This window comes from Ovis canadensis, chromosome 9 (genome assembly GCF_042477335.2).
Source record: "Ovis canadensis isolate MfBH-ARS-UI-01 breed Bighorn chromosome 9, ARS-UI_OviCan_v2, whole genome shotgun sequence".
Taxonomy (NCBI): Eukaryota; Metazoa; Chordata; class Mammalia; order Artiodactyla; family Bovidae; genus Ovis; species Ovis canadensis.
In genome coordinates, this window is record NC_091253.1 from 1,026,430 (window position 1) to 1,040,577 (window position 14,148).

The window sequence follows — 14,148 nt, forward strand, 5'->3', positions numbered from 1 at the left end:
CCCAGCAGAGACGTGTGCAGCTGGTTGGGGCCTGGCCCTGCGTGCCTGGGCTCCCGCCCACAGCCCCAGCTCCGGGCAAGGAGCCCCTGAGCCAAGAATAGCTAGAGGCGCAGTGCGCCCCCACCTGGAAGCCGAGTGAACAGCTGGCGGGGAGGCGAGCCTCCTCGAGGGAAGAAGAGGCCGCCCAGCCTCCTTTGGCTCAAGCCCTACTTGGCTGGAGCCGAGTGTGCCTCCAGGACGGCAGAGCTCCAGCTCTGCTCAGAGGCCCGATATGGCAGAATTGCTGGCGCGAGGCTGCTCTGCCCTGGGCGAGCCTTGCCCAGACTTGACTCGCTGCTGGTCCTCCTGCCCAGGAAGGAGCAGGCTGCGCGAGGCTGGGAGTCGCCACTGGCGACTGCCTGACCTCAGCTCGGCTCCCCCCTCGCCTTTGCACCTAGGCCCCAGGCGTCCTTTGGGAGGGCTTAGGGGCCGGTGGCTTGCACACTGCCAAGGGCTTCAGCAGGAAGAACTCTGTGCCAAGGAAAGGAAGGGCTAGTGCAGGGCTCCGCCAGAGGTTGCTTGGCCGCACAGACTCAGTGCTGCACGGAGTGCAACAGGCTCCCAGGGCCCCTGGCTGGGGTCTGCAGCCCCGCACACCTGGAGGCTGACTCCCTGGGCGCCCAGCAGCTGCCTCACACACGTAGCTTCCCTAGCGCTCTCCTCCCCAGCAGAGACGTGTGCAGCTGGTGGGGGCCTGCCCCTGGGTGCCTGGGCCCCGGCCCACAGCCCCAGCTCAGGACAAGCAGCCCCTGAGCGAAGACCTGCATGAGTCGCTGAGCGCCCCCACCTGGAAGCCGAGTGAACAACTGGCGGGGAGCCGAGCCCCTTCGAGGGAAGAAGAGGCAGCCCAGCCTCGTTTGGCTCAAGCCCTACTTGGCTGGAGCCGAGTGCGCCTCCAGGACGGCAGAGCTCCAGCTCTGCTCAGAGGCCCGATCAAGCAGAGTTGCTGGCGCGAGGCTGCTCTGCCCTGGGCGAGCCTTGCCCAGACTTGCCTCGCTGCTAGGCTTCCTGCCCGGAAGAAGCAGGCTGCGCGAGGCTGGGAGACGCCATTGGCCCCTTCCTGGCCTCATCTCTGCTCTTGCCATGCCTTTGCACCTAGGCCCCAGGCGTCCTTTGGGAGGGCTTAGGGGCCGGTGGCTTGCACACTGCCAAGGGCTCCAGGAGGAAGAGCTCTGTGCCAGGGAAAGGAAGGGCTAGTGCAGGGCACCTCCATCAGTTGCTTGGCCGCCAAGACACAGCGCCAAACGGAGTGCACCAGGCTCCCAGGGCCCCTGGCTGGGGTCTGCAGCCCCGCACACCCGGAGGCTGACTCCCTGGGCGCCCAGCAGCTGCCTCACACACGTAGCTTCCCTAGCGCTCTCCTCCCCAGCAGAGACGTGTGCAGCTGGTTGGGGCCTGGCCCTGCGGGTATGGGCTCCCGCCCACAGCCCCAGCTCAGGGCAAGCAGCCCCTGAGCGAAGACCTGCATGAGTCGCTGAGCCTCCCCACCTGGAAGCCGAATGAACAGCTGGCGGCGAGGCGAGCCCCTTCGAGGGAAGAAGAGGCAGCCCAGCCTCGTTTGGCTCAAGCCCTACTTGGCTGAGGCCGAGTGCGCCTCCAGGATGGCAGAGCTCCAGCTCTGCTCAGAGGCCCGATAAGGCAGAGTTGCTGGCGCGAGGCTGCTCTGCCCTGGGCGAGCCTTTCCCAGACTAGCCTCGCTGCTAGGCTTCCTGCCCGGAAGAAGCAGGCTGCGCGAGGCTGGGAAACGCCACTGGCGCCTTCCTGGCCGCAGCTCCACTCCTGCCTTGCCTTTGAACCTAGGCCCCTGGCTTCCTTTGGAAGGACTTAGGGGCCGGTGTCTTGCACACTGCCAAGGGCTCCAGGAGGAAGAGCTCTGTGCCAGGGAAAGGAAGGGCTAGTGCAGGGCACCTCCAGCGGTTGCTTGGACGCCCAGACTCAGCACCGCACGGAGTGCACCAGGCTCCCAGGGCCCCTGGCTGGGATCTGCAGGCCCGCACACCCGGAGGCTGACTCCCTGGGCGCCCAGCAGCTGCCTCACAACGTAGCTTCCCTAGCGCTCTCCTCCCCAGCAGAGACGTGTGCAGCTGGTTGGGGCCTGCCCCTGAGTGCCTGGGCTCCCGCCCACAGCCCCAGCTCAGGGCAAGCAGCCCCTGAGCGAAGACCTGCACGAGTCGCTGAGCCTCCCCCACTGGAAGCCGAATGAACAGCTGGCGGCGAGGCAAGCCCCCTCGAGGGAAGAAGAGGCACCCCAGCCTCGTTTGGCTCAAGCCCTACTTGGCTGGAGCCGAGAGCGCCTCCAGGACGGCAGAGCTCCAGCTCGGCTCAGAGGCCCGATCTGGCAGAGTTGCTGGCGCGAGGCTGCTCTGCCCTGGGCGAGCCTTGTCCAGACTTGCCTCGCTGCTAGGCTTCCTGCCCAGGAAGGAGCAGGCTGCGCGAGGCTGGGAGACGCCATTGGCCCCTTCGTGGCCTCATCTCTGCTCTTGCGTTGCCTTTGCACCTAGGCCCCTGGCGTCCTTTGGGAGGGCTTAGGGGCCGGTGGCTTGCACACTGCCAAGGGCCTCAGCAGGAAGAGCTCTGTGCCAGGGAAAGGAAGGGCTAGAGCAGGGCTCCTCCAGCGGTTGCTTGGCCGCCCAGACTCAGCGCCCCACGGAGTGCACCAGGCTCCCAGGGCCCCTGGCTGGGGTCTGCAACCCCGCACACCCGGAGGTTGACTCCCTGGGCGCCCAGCAGCTGCCTCACACACGTAGCTTCCCTAGCGCTCTCCTCCCCAGCAGAGACGTGTGCAGCTGGTTGGGGCCTGCCCTTGCGTGCCTGGGCTCCCGCCCACAGCCCCAGCTCAGGGCAAGCAGGCCCTGAGCCAAGACCTGCAGGAGGTGCAGAGCGCCCCCACCTGGAAGCCGAGTGAACAGCTGGCGGGGAGGTGAGCCTCCTAGAGGGAAGAAGAGGCAGCCCAGCCTCGATTGGCTCAAGCCCTACTTGGCTGGAGCCGAGTGCGCCTCCAGGACGGCAGAGCTCCAGCTCTGCTCAGAGGCCCGATAAGGCAGAGTTGCTGGCGCGAGGCTGCTCTGCCCTGGGCGAGCCTTGCCCAGACGTGCCTCTCTGCTAGGCTTCGTGCCCGGAAGGAGCCTGCTGCGCGAGGCTGGGACTCGCCACTGGCGCCTTCCTGGCTGCAGCTCCGCTCCTGCCTTGCATTTGAACCTAGGCCCCAGGCGTCCTTTGGGGGGGCTTAGGGGCAGGTGGCTTGCACAATGCCAAGGGCTCAAGCAGGAAGAGCTCTGTGCGAGGGAAGAGAAGGGCAGTGCAGGGCTTCTGCAGCGGTTGCTTAGCCGCCCAGACTCAGCGCCGCACGAGTGCACGAGCCTCCCAGGGCCCGTGGCTCTTGTCTGCAGCCCCGCACACCCGGAGGCTGACCCCCTGGGCGCCCAGCAGCCGCCTCACACACGTAGCTTCCCTATCGCTCTCCTCCCCATCAGAGACGTGTGCAGCTGGTTGGGGCCTGGCCCTGCGTTCCTGGGCTCCCGCCCACAGCCCCCGCTCAGGGCAAGCAGCCCCTGAGCCAAGACCTGCACGAGTCGCTGAGCGCCCCCACCTGGAAGCCGAGTGAACAGCAGGCGGGGAGGCGAGCCCCCTCGAGGGAAGAAGAGGCAGACCAGCCTCGTTTGGCTCAAGCCCTACTTGGCTGGAGCCGAGTGCCCCTCCAGGTCAGCAGAGCTCCAGCTCTGCTCAGAGGCCAGATCTGGCAGAGTTGCTGGCGCGTGGCTGCTCTGGCCTGGGCGAAACTTGCCCAGAATTGCCTCGCTGCTAGACTTCCTGCCCAGGAAGGAGCAGGCTGCGCGAGGCTGGGAGACGCCACTGCGCTTTCCTGGCCTCAGCTCCGCTCCTGCCTTGGCTTTGCACCTAGGCCCCAGGCGTCCTTAGGGAGGGCTTAGGGGCCGGTGGCTTGCACACTGCCAAGGGCTGAAGCAGGAAGAGAACTGTGCGAGGGAAGAGAAGGGCAGTGCAGGGCTCCTTCAGTGGTTGCTTAGCCGCCAAGACTCAGCGCCGCACGGAGTGCACCAGGCTCCCAGGGCCCCTGGCTGGGGTCTGCAGCCCCGCACACCCGGAGGCTGACTCCCTGGGCGCCCAGCAGCTGCCTCACACACGTAGCTTCCCTAGCGCTCTCCTCCCCAGCAGAGACGTGTTCTGCTGGTTGGGGCCTGGCCCTGCGTGTGTGGGCTCCCGCCCACAGCCCCAGCTCAGGGCAAACAGCCCCTTAGCCAAGACCTGCAGGAGGCGCAGAGCGCCCCCACCTGGAAGCCGAGTGAACAGCTGGCGGGGAGGCGAGCCTCCTCGAGGGAAGAAGAGGCAGCCCAGCCTCGTTTGGCTCAATCCCTACTTGGCTGCAGCCGAGTGCGCCTCCAGGACGGCAGAGCTCCAGCTCTGCTCAGAGGCCCGATCTGGCAGAGTTGCTGGCGCGAGGCTGCTCTGACCTGGGCGAGCCTTGCCCAGACTTGCCTCGCTGCTAGGCTTCCTGCCCGGAGAAGCAGGCTGCGCGAGGCTAGGAGACGCCACTGGCGCCTTCCTGGCCTCAGCTCCGCTCCTGCCTTGCCTTTGCACCTAGGCCCCAGGAGTCTTTTGGGAGGGCTTAGGGGCCGGTGGCTTGCACACTGCCAAGGGCTTCAGCAGGAAGAACTCTGTGCGAGGGAAGGGAAGTGTTAGTGCAGGGCTCCTTCAGCGGTTGCTTGGCCGCCCAGACTCAGCCCCGCACGGAGTGCACCAGCCTCCCAGGGCCCCTGGCTGGGGTCTGCAGCCCCGCACACCCGGAGGCTGACTCCCTGGGCGCCCAACAGCTGCCTCACACACGTAGCTTCCCTAGCGCTCTCCTCCCCAGCAGAGACGATTGCAGCTGTTTGGGGCCTGCCCCTGCGTGCCTGGGCACCCGCCCACAGCCCCAGCTCAAGACAAGCAGCCCCTGAGCCAGGACTTGCAGGACGCGCAGAGCGCCTCCACCTGGAAGCCGAGTGAACAGCTGGCGGGGAGGCGAGCCTCCTCGAGGGAAGAAGAGGCAGCCCAGCCTCGTTTGGCTCAAGCCCTACTTGGCTGGAGCCGAGTGCGCCTCCAGGACGGCAGAGCTCCATCTCTGCTCAGAGGCCCGATCTGGCAGAGTTGCTGGCGCGAGGCTGCTCTGCCCTGGGCGAGCCTTGCCCAGACTTTCCTCGCTGCTAGGCTTCTTGCCTGGAAGAAGCAGGCTGCGCGAGGCTGGGAGACGCCACTGGTGCCTTCCTGGCTTCAGCTCCCCTCGCTCCTTGCCTTTGCACCTAGGCCCTAGGCGTCCTTTGGGAGGGCTTACGGGCCGGTGGCTTGCACACTGCCAAGGGCTTCAGCAGGAAGAACTCTGTGCCAGGGAAAGGAAGGGCTAGTGCAGGGCTCCGCCAGAGGTTGCTTGGCCGCAGAGACACAGTGCTGCACGGAGTGCAACAGGCTCCCAGGGCCCCTGCATGGGGTCTGCAGCCCCGCACACCCGGAGGCTTACTCCCTGGGCGCCCAGCAGCTGCCTCACACACGTAGCTTCCCTAGCGCTCTCCTCCCCAGCAGAGACGTGTGCAGCTAGTTGGGGCCTGGCCCAGCCTGCCGGGGTCCCGCCCACAGCCCCAGATCAGGACAAGCAGCCCCTGAGCAAAGACCTGCAGGAGACGCAGAGCGCCCCCACCTGGAAGCCAAGTGAACAGCTGGCGAGGAGGCGAGCCCCCTCGAGCGAAGAAGAGGTAGCCCAGGCTCGTTTGGCTCAAGCCCTACTTGGCTGGAGCCGAGTGCGCCTCCAGGTCGGCAGAGCTCCAGCTCTGCTCAGAGGCCCGATCTGGCAGAGTTGCTGGCGCGAGGCTGCACTGCCCTGGGCAAGCCTTGCCCAGACTTGCCTCGCTGCTAGGCTTCCTGCCCAGGAAGGAGCCGGCTGCGCGAGGCTGGGATTCGCCACTGGCGGCTTCCTGGCCGCAGCTGCGCTCCTGCCTCGCCTTTGAACCTAGGCCCCTGGCTTCCTTTGGAAGGGCTTAGGGGCCGGTGTCTTGCACACTGCCAAGTGTTCCAGCAGGGAGAGTTCTGTGAGAGGGAAGGAAAGGCAAGTGCAGGGCACCTCCAGCGGTTGCTTGGCCGCCCGGACTCAGCGCCGAACGGAGTGCACCAGCCTCCCAGGGCCCGTGGCTCTTGTCTGCAGCCCCGCACACCCGGAGGCTGACTTCCTGGGCGCCCAGCAGCTGCCTCACACACGTAGCTTCCCTAGCGCTCTCCTCCCCAGCAGAGACGTGTGCAGCTGGTTGGGGCCTGCCCCTGCGTGCCTGGGCTCCCGCCCACAGCCCCAGCTCAGGGCAAGCAGCCCCTGAGCCAAGACCTGCAGGGGGCGCAGAGCGCCCCCATCTGGTAGCCGAGTGAAGAACTGGCCCGGAGGCGAGCCTCCTCGAGGGAAGAAGAGGCAGCCCAGCCTCGTTTGGCTCAAGCCCTACTTGGCTGGAGCCGAGTGCGCCTCCAGGATGGCAGAGCTCCAGATCTGCTCAGAGGCCCGATCTGGCAGAGTTGCTGGCGCGAGGCTGCTCTGCCCTGGGCGAGCCTTGCCCAGACTTTCCTCGCTGCTAGGCTTCCTGCCCGGAAGAAGCAGGCTGCGGGAGGCTGGGAGACGCCACTGGCGCCTTCCTGTCCTCAGCTCCGCTCCTGCCTTGCCTTTGCACCTAGGCCCCAGGCGTCCTTTGGGAGGGCTTAGGGGCCGGTGGCTTGCACAATGCCAAGGACTCCAGCAGGCAGAGCTCTGTGCGAGGGAATAGAAGGGCAGTGCAGGGCTCCTCCAGCAGTTGCTTGGCCGCCCAGACTCAGCGCCGAACGGAGTGCACCAGGCTCCCAGGGCCCCTGGCTGGGGTCTGCAGCCCCGCACATCCGGAGGCTGACCCCCTGGGCGCCCAGCAGCTGCCTCACACACGTAGCTTCCCTAGGGCTCTCCTCCCCAGCAGAGACGTGTGCAGCTGGTGGGGGCCTGGGCTCCCGCCCACAGCCCCAGCTCAGGGCAAGCAGCCCCTGAGCCAAGACCTGCAGGAGGCGCAGAGCGCCCCCACCTGGAAGCCGAGTGAAAAGCTGACGGGGAGGCGAGCCTCCTCGAGGGAAGAAGAGGCAGCCCAGCCTCGTTTGGCTCAAGCCCTACTTGGCTGGAGCCGAGTGCGCCTCCAGGACGGCAGAGCTCCAGCTCTGCTCAGAAGCCCAATCTGGCAGAGTTGCTGGCGCGAGGCTGCTCTGCCCTGGGCGAGCCTTGCCCAGACTTGCCTCGCTGCTAGGCTTCCTGCCCGGAAGAAGCAGGCTGCGCGAGGCTGGGAGACGCCACTGGCGCCTTCCTGGCCTCAGCTCCGCTCCTGCCTTGCCTTTGCACCTAGGCCCCAGGCGTCCTTTGGGAGGGCTTAGGGGCCGGTGGCTTGCACACTGTGAAGGGCTCAAGCAGGAAAAGCTTTGTGCGAGGGAAGAGAAGGGCAGTGCAGGGCTCCTCCAGCGGTTGCTTGGTCGCCAAGACTCAGCGCCGCACGGAGTGCACCAGGATCCCAGGGCCCCTGGCTGGGGACTGCAACCACGTACACCCGGAGGCTGACCCCCTGGGCGCCCAGCAGCTGCCTCACACACGTAGCTTCCCTAGCGCTCTCCTCCCCAGCAGAGACGTGTGCAGCTGGTTGGGGCCTGCCCCTGCGTGCCTGGGCTCCCGCCCACAGCCCCAGCTCAGGGCAAGCAGCCCCTGAGCCAAGATTTGCACGAGTCGCTGAGCGTCCCCACCTGGAAGCCGAGTGAACAGCTCGCGGGGAGGCGAGCCCCCTCGAGGGAAGAAGAGGCAGCCCAGCCTCGTTTGGCTCAAGCCCTACTTGGCTGGAGGCGAGTGCGCCTCCAGTTCGGAAGAGCTCCAGCTCTGCTCAGAGGCCCGATCTGGCAGAGTTGCTGGCGTGAGGCTGCTCTGCCCTGGGCAAGCCTTGCCCAGACTTGCCTCGCTGCTAGGCTTCCTGCCCAGAAAGGAGCCGGCTGCGCGAGGCTGGGATTCGCCACTGGCGGCTTCCTGGCCGCAGCTGCGCTCCTGCCTCGCCTTAGAACCTAGGCCCCGGGCTTCCTTTGGAAGGGCTTAGGGGCCGGTGTCTTGCACACTGCCAAGGGCTCCAGGAGGAAGAGCTCTGTGCCTGGGAAAGGAAGGGCTAGTGCAGGGCTCCTTCAGCGGTTGCTTGGCCGCCCAGACTCAGCGCCAAACGGAGTGCACCAGGCTCCCTGGGCCCCTGGCTGGGGTCTGCAGCCCCGCACACCCGGAGGCTGACTCCCTGGGCGCCCAGCAGCTGCCTCACACACGTAGCTTCCCTAGCACTCTCCTCCCCAGCAGAGAGGTGTGCAGCTGGTTGGGGCCTGCCCCTGAGTGCCTGGGCTCCCGCCCACAGCCCCAGCTCAGGGCAAGGAGCCCCTGAGCCAAGACCTGCAGGAGGCGCAGTGCGCCCCGACCTGGAAGCCGAGTGAAGAGCTGGCGGGGAGGCGAGCCTCCTCGAGGGAAGAAGAGGCAGCCCAGCCTCGTGTGGCTCAAACCCTACTTGGCTGGAGCCGAGTGCGCCTCCAGGACGGCAGAGCTCCAGCTCTGCTCAGAGGTCCGATCTGGCAGAGTTGCTGGCGCGAGGCTGCTCTGCCCTGGGCGAGCCTTGTCCAGACTTTCCTCACTGCTAGGCTTCCTGCCCGGAAGAAGCAGGCTGCGCAAGGCTGGGAGACGCCATTGGCCCATTCCTGGCCTCAGCTCTGCTCCTGCCTTGCCTTTGCACCTAGGCCCCAGGCGTCCTTAGGGAGGGCTTAGGGGCCGGTGGCTTGCACACTGCCAAGGCTTCCTGCAGGGAGAGCTCTGTGAGAAGGAAGGAAAGGAAGTGCAGGGCACCTCCCGCGGTTGCTTGGCCACCCAGACTCAGGGCCGAACGGAGTGCACCAGCCTCCCAGGGCCCGTGGCTCTTGTCTGCAGCCCCGAACACCCGGAGGATGACTCCCTGGGCGCCCAGCAGCTGCCTCACACACGTAGCTTCCCTAGCGCTCTCCTCCCCAGCAGAGACGTGTGCAGCTGGTTGGGGCCTGCCCCTGCGTGCCTGGGGCCCGCCCACAGCCCCAGATCAGGGCAAGCAGCCCCTGAGCCAAGACCTGCAGGAGGCGCAGAGCGCCCCGAACTGGAAGCCGAGTGAAGAGCTGGCGGGGAGACCAGCCTCCTCGAGGGAAGAAGAGGGAGCCCAGCTCGTTTGGCACAAGCCCTACTTGGCTGGAGCCGAGTGCGCCTCCAGGTCAGCAGAGCTCCAGCTCTGCTCAGAGGCCAGATCTGGCAGAGTTGCTGGCGCGTGGCTGCTCTGGCCTGGGCGAAACTTGCCCAGAATTGCCTCGCTGCTAGACTTCCTGCCCAGGAAGGAGCAGGCTGCGCGAGGCTGGGAGACGCCACTGGCGCCTTCCTGGCCTCAGCTCCGCTCCTGCCTTGCCTTTGCACCTAGGCCCCAGGCGTCCTTAGGGAGGGCTTAGGGGCCGGTGGCTTGCACACTGCCAAGGGCTGAAGCAGGAAGAGAACTGTGCGAGGGAAGAGAAGGGCAGTGCAGGGCTCCTTCAGTGGTTGCTTGGCCGCCAAGACTCAGCGCCGCACGGAGTGCACCAGGCTCCCAGGGCCCCTGGCTGGGGTCTGCAGCCCCGCACACCCGGAGGCTGACTCCCTGGGCGCCCAGCAGCTGCCTCACACACGTAGCTTCCCTAGCGCTCTCCTCCCCAGCAGAGACGTGTTCTGCTGGTTGGGGCCTGCCCCTGTGTGCCTGGGCTCCCGCCCACAGCCCCAGCTCAGGGCAAACAGCCCCTTAGCCAAGACCTGCAGGAGGCGCAGAGCGCCCCCACCTGGAAGCCGAGTGAACAGCTGGCGGGGAGGCGAGCCTCCTCGAGGGAAGAAGAGGCAGCCCAGCCTCGTTTGGCTCAAGCCCTACTTGGCTGCAGCCGAGTGCGCCTCCAGGACGGCAGAGCTCCAGCTCTGCTCAGAGGCCCGATCTGGCAGAGTTGCTGGCGCGAGGCTGCTCTGCCCTGGGCGAGCCTTGCCCAGACTTTCCTCGCTGCTAGGCTTCCTGCTCGGAAGAAGCAGGCTGCGCGAGGCTGGGAGACGCCATTGGCCCCTTCCTGGCCTCAGCTCTGCCCCTGCCTTGCCTTTGCACCTAGGCCCCAGGTCCTTAGGGAGGGCTTAGGGGCCAGTGGCTTGCACACTGCAAAGGGTTCCAGCAGGGAGAGCTCTGTGAGAGGGAAGGAAAGGCAAGTGCAGGGCACCTCCCGCGGTTGCTTGGCCGCCCAGACTCAGCGCCGAACGGAGTGCACCAGCCTCCCAGGGCCCGTGGCTCTTGTCTGCAGCACCCCACACCCGGAGGCTGACTCCCTGGGCGCCCAGCAGCTGCCTCACACACGTAGCTTCCCTAGCGCTCTCCTCCCCAGCAGAGACGTGTGCAGCTGGTTGGGGCCTGGCCCAGCGTGCCTGGGCTCCCGCCCACAGCCCCAGATCAGGACAAGCAGCCCCTGCGCCAAGACCTGCAGGAGACGCAGAGCGCCCCCACCTGGAAACCGAGTGAACAGCTGGCGAGTAGCCGAGCCCCCTCGAGGGAAGAAGAGGCAGCCCAGCCTTGTTTGGCTCAAGCCCTACTTGGCTGGAACCGAGTGCGCCTCCAGGTCGGCAGAGCTCCAGCTCTGCTCAGAGGCCCGATCTGGCAGAGATGCTGGCGCGAGGCTGCTGTGCCCTGGGCAAGCCTTGCCCAGACTTGCCTCGCTACTAGGCTTCCTGCCCAGGAAGGAGCCGGCTGCGCGAGGCTGGGATTCGCCACTGGCGGCTTCCTGGCCGCAGCTGCGCTCCTGCCTCGCCTTTGAACCTAGGCCCCTGGCTTCCTTTGGAAGGGCGTAGGGGCCGGTGTCTTGCACACTGCCAAGGGCTCCAGGAGGAGGAGCTCTGTGCCCGGGAATGGAAGGGCTAGTGCAGGGCTCCTTCAGCGGTTGCTTGGCCGCCCAGACTCAGCGCCAAACGGAGTGCACCAGGCTCCCAGGGCCCCTGGCTGGGGTCTGCAGCCCCGCACACCCGGAGGCTGACTCCCTGGGCGCCCAGCAGCTGCCTCACACACGTAGCTTCCCTAGCACTCTCCTCCCCAGCAGAGAGGTGTGCAGCTGGTTGGGGCCTGCCCCTGAGTGCCTGGGCTCCCGCCCACAGCCCCAGCTCAGGGCAAGGAGCCCCTGAGCCAAGACCTGCAGGAGGCGCAGTGCGCCCCGACCTGGAAGCCGAGTGAAGAGCTGGCGGGGAGGCGAGCCTCCTCGAGGGAAGAAGAGGCAGCCCAGCCTCGTGTGGCTCAAACCCTACTTGGCTGGAGCCGAGTGCGCCTCCAGGACGGCAGAGCTCCAGCTCTGCTCAGAGGTCCGATCTGGCAGAGTTGCTGGCGCGAGGCTGCTCTGCCCTGGGCGAGCCTTGTCCAGACTTTCCTCACTGCTAGGCTTCCTGCCCGGAAGAAGCAGGCTGCGCAAGGCTGGGAGACGCCATTGGCCCATTCCTGGCCTCAGCTCTGCTCCTGCCTTGCCTTTGCACCTAGGCCCCAGGCGTCCTTAGGGAGGGCTTAGGGGCCGGTGGCTTGCACACTGCCAAGGCTTCCTGCAGGGAGAGCTCTGTGAGAAGGAAGGAAAGGAAGTGCAGGGCACCTCCCGCGGTTGCTTGGCCACCCAGACTCAGGGCCGAACGGAGTGCACCAGCCTCCCAGGGCCCGTGGCTCTTGTCTGCAGCCCCGAACACCCGGAGGATGACTCCCTGGGCGCCCAGCAGCTGCCTCACACACGTAGCTTCCCTAGCGCTCTCCTCCCCAGCAGAGACGTGTGCAGCTGGTTGGGGCCTGCCCCTGCGTGCCTGGGGCCCGCCCACAGCCCCAGATCAGGGCAAGCAGCCCCTGAGCCAAGACCTGCAGGAGGCGCAGAGCGCCCCGAACTGGAAGCCGAGTGAAGAGCTGGCGGGGAGACCAGCCTCCTCGAGGGAAGAAGAGGGAGCCCAGCTCGTTTGGCACAAGCCCTACTTGGCTGGAGCCGAGTGCGCCTCCAGGTCAGCAGAGCTCCAGCTCTGCTCAGAGGCCAGATCTGGCAGAGTTGCTGGCGCGTGGCTGCTCTGGCCTGGGCGAAACTTGCCCAGAATTGCCTCGCTGCTAGACTTCCTGCCCAGGAAGGAGCAGGCTGCGCGAGGCTGGGAGACGCCACTGGCGCCTTCCTGGCCTCAGCTCCGCTCCTGCCTTGCCTTTGCACCTAGGCCCCAGGCGTCCTTAGGGAGGGCTTAGGGGCCGGTGGCTTGCACACTGCCAAGGGCTGAAGCAGGAAGAGAACTGTGCGAGGGAAGAGAAGGGCAGTGCAGGGCTCCTTCAGTGGTTGCTTGGCCGCCAAGACTCAGCGCCGCACGGAGTGCACCAGGCTCCCAGGGCCCCTGGCTGGGGTCTGCAGCCCCGCACACCCGGAGGCTGACTCCCTGGGCGCCCAGCAGCTGCCTCACACACGTAGCTTCCCTAGCGCTCTCCTCCCCAGCAGAGACGTGTTCTGCTGGTTGGGGCCTGCCCCTGTGTGCCTGGGCTCCCGCCCACAGCCCCAGCTCAGGGCAAACAGCCCCTTAGCCAAGACCTGCAGGAGGCGCAGAGCGCCCCCACCTGGAAGCCGAGTGAACAGCTGGCGGGGAGGCGAGCCTCCTCGAGGGAAGAAGAGGCAGCCCAGCCTCGTTTGGCTCAAGCCCTACTTGGCTGCAGCCGAGTGCGCCTCCAGGACGGCAGAGCTCCAGCTCTGCTCAGAGGCCCGATCTGGCAGAGTTGCTGGCGCGAGGCTGCTCTGCCCTGGGCGAGCCTTGCCCAGACTTTCCTCGCTGCTAGGCTTCCTGCTCGGAAGAAGCAGGCTGCGCGAGGCTGGGAGACGCCATTGGCCCCTTCCTGGCCTCAGCTCTGCCCCTGCCTTGCCTTTGCACCTAGGCCCCAGGTCCTTAGGGAGGGCTTAGGGGCCAGTGGCTTGCACACTGCAAAGGGTTCCAGCAGGGAGAGCTCTGTGAGAGGGAAGGAAAGGCAAGTGCAGGGCACCTCCCGCGGTTGCTTGGCCGCCCAGACTCAGCGCCGAACGGAGTGCACCAGCCTCCCAGGGCCCGTGGCTCTTGTCTGCAGCCCCGCACACCCGGAGGCTGACTCCCTGGGCGCCCAGCAGCTGCCTCACACACGTAGCTTCCCTAGCGCTCTCCTCCCCAGCAGAGACGTGTGCAGCTGGTTGGGGCCTGGCCCAGCGTGCCTGGGCTCCCGCCCACAGCCCCAGATCAGGACAAGCAGCCCCTGCGCCAAGACCTGCAGGAGACGCAGAGCGCCCCCACCTGGAAACCGAGTGAACAGCTGGCGAGTAGCCGAGCCCCCTCGAGGGAAGAAGAGGCAGCCCAGCCTTGTTTGGCTCAAGCCCTACTTGGCTGGAACCGAGTGCGCCTCCAGGTCGGCAGAGCTCCAGCTCTGCTCAGAGGCCCGATCTGGCAGAGATGCTGGCGCGAGGCTGCTGTGCCCTGGGCAAGCCTTGCCCAGACTTGCCTCGCTACTAGGCTTCCTGCCCAGGAAGGAGCCGGCTGCGCGAGGCTGGGATTCGCCACTGGCGGCTTCCTGGCCGCAGCTGCGCTCCTGCCTCGCCTTTGAACCTAGGCCCCTGGCTTCCTTTGGAAGGGCGTAGGGGCCGGTGTCTTGCACACTGCCAAGGGCTCCAGGAGGAGGAGCTCTGTGCCCGGGAATGGAAGGGCTAGTGCAGGGCTCCTTCAGCGGTTGCTTGGCCGCCCAGACTCAGCGCCAAACGGAGTGCACCAGGCTCCCAGGGCCCCTGGCTGGGGTCTGCAGCCCCGCACACCCGGAGGCTGACTCCCTGGGCGCCCAGCAGCTGCCTCACACACGTAGTTTCCCTAGCGCTCTCCTCCCCAGCAGAGACGTGTGCAGCTGGTTGTGGTCTGCCCCTGCGTGCCTGGAGCCCGAACACAGCCCCAGCTCAGGGCAAGCAGCCCCTGAGCCAAGACCTGCAGGAGGCGCAGAGCGCCCCGAACTGAATGCCGAGTGAAGAGCTGGCGGGGAGACCAGC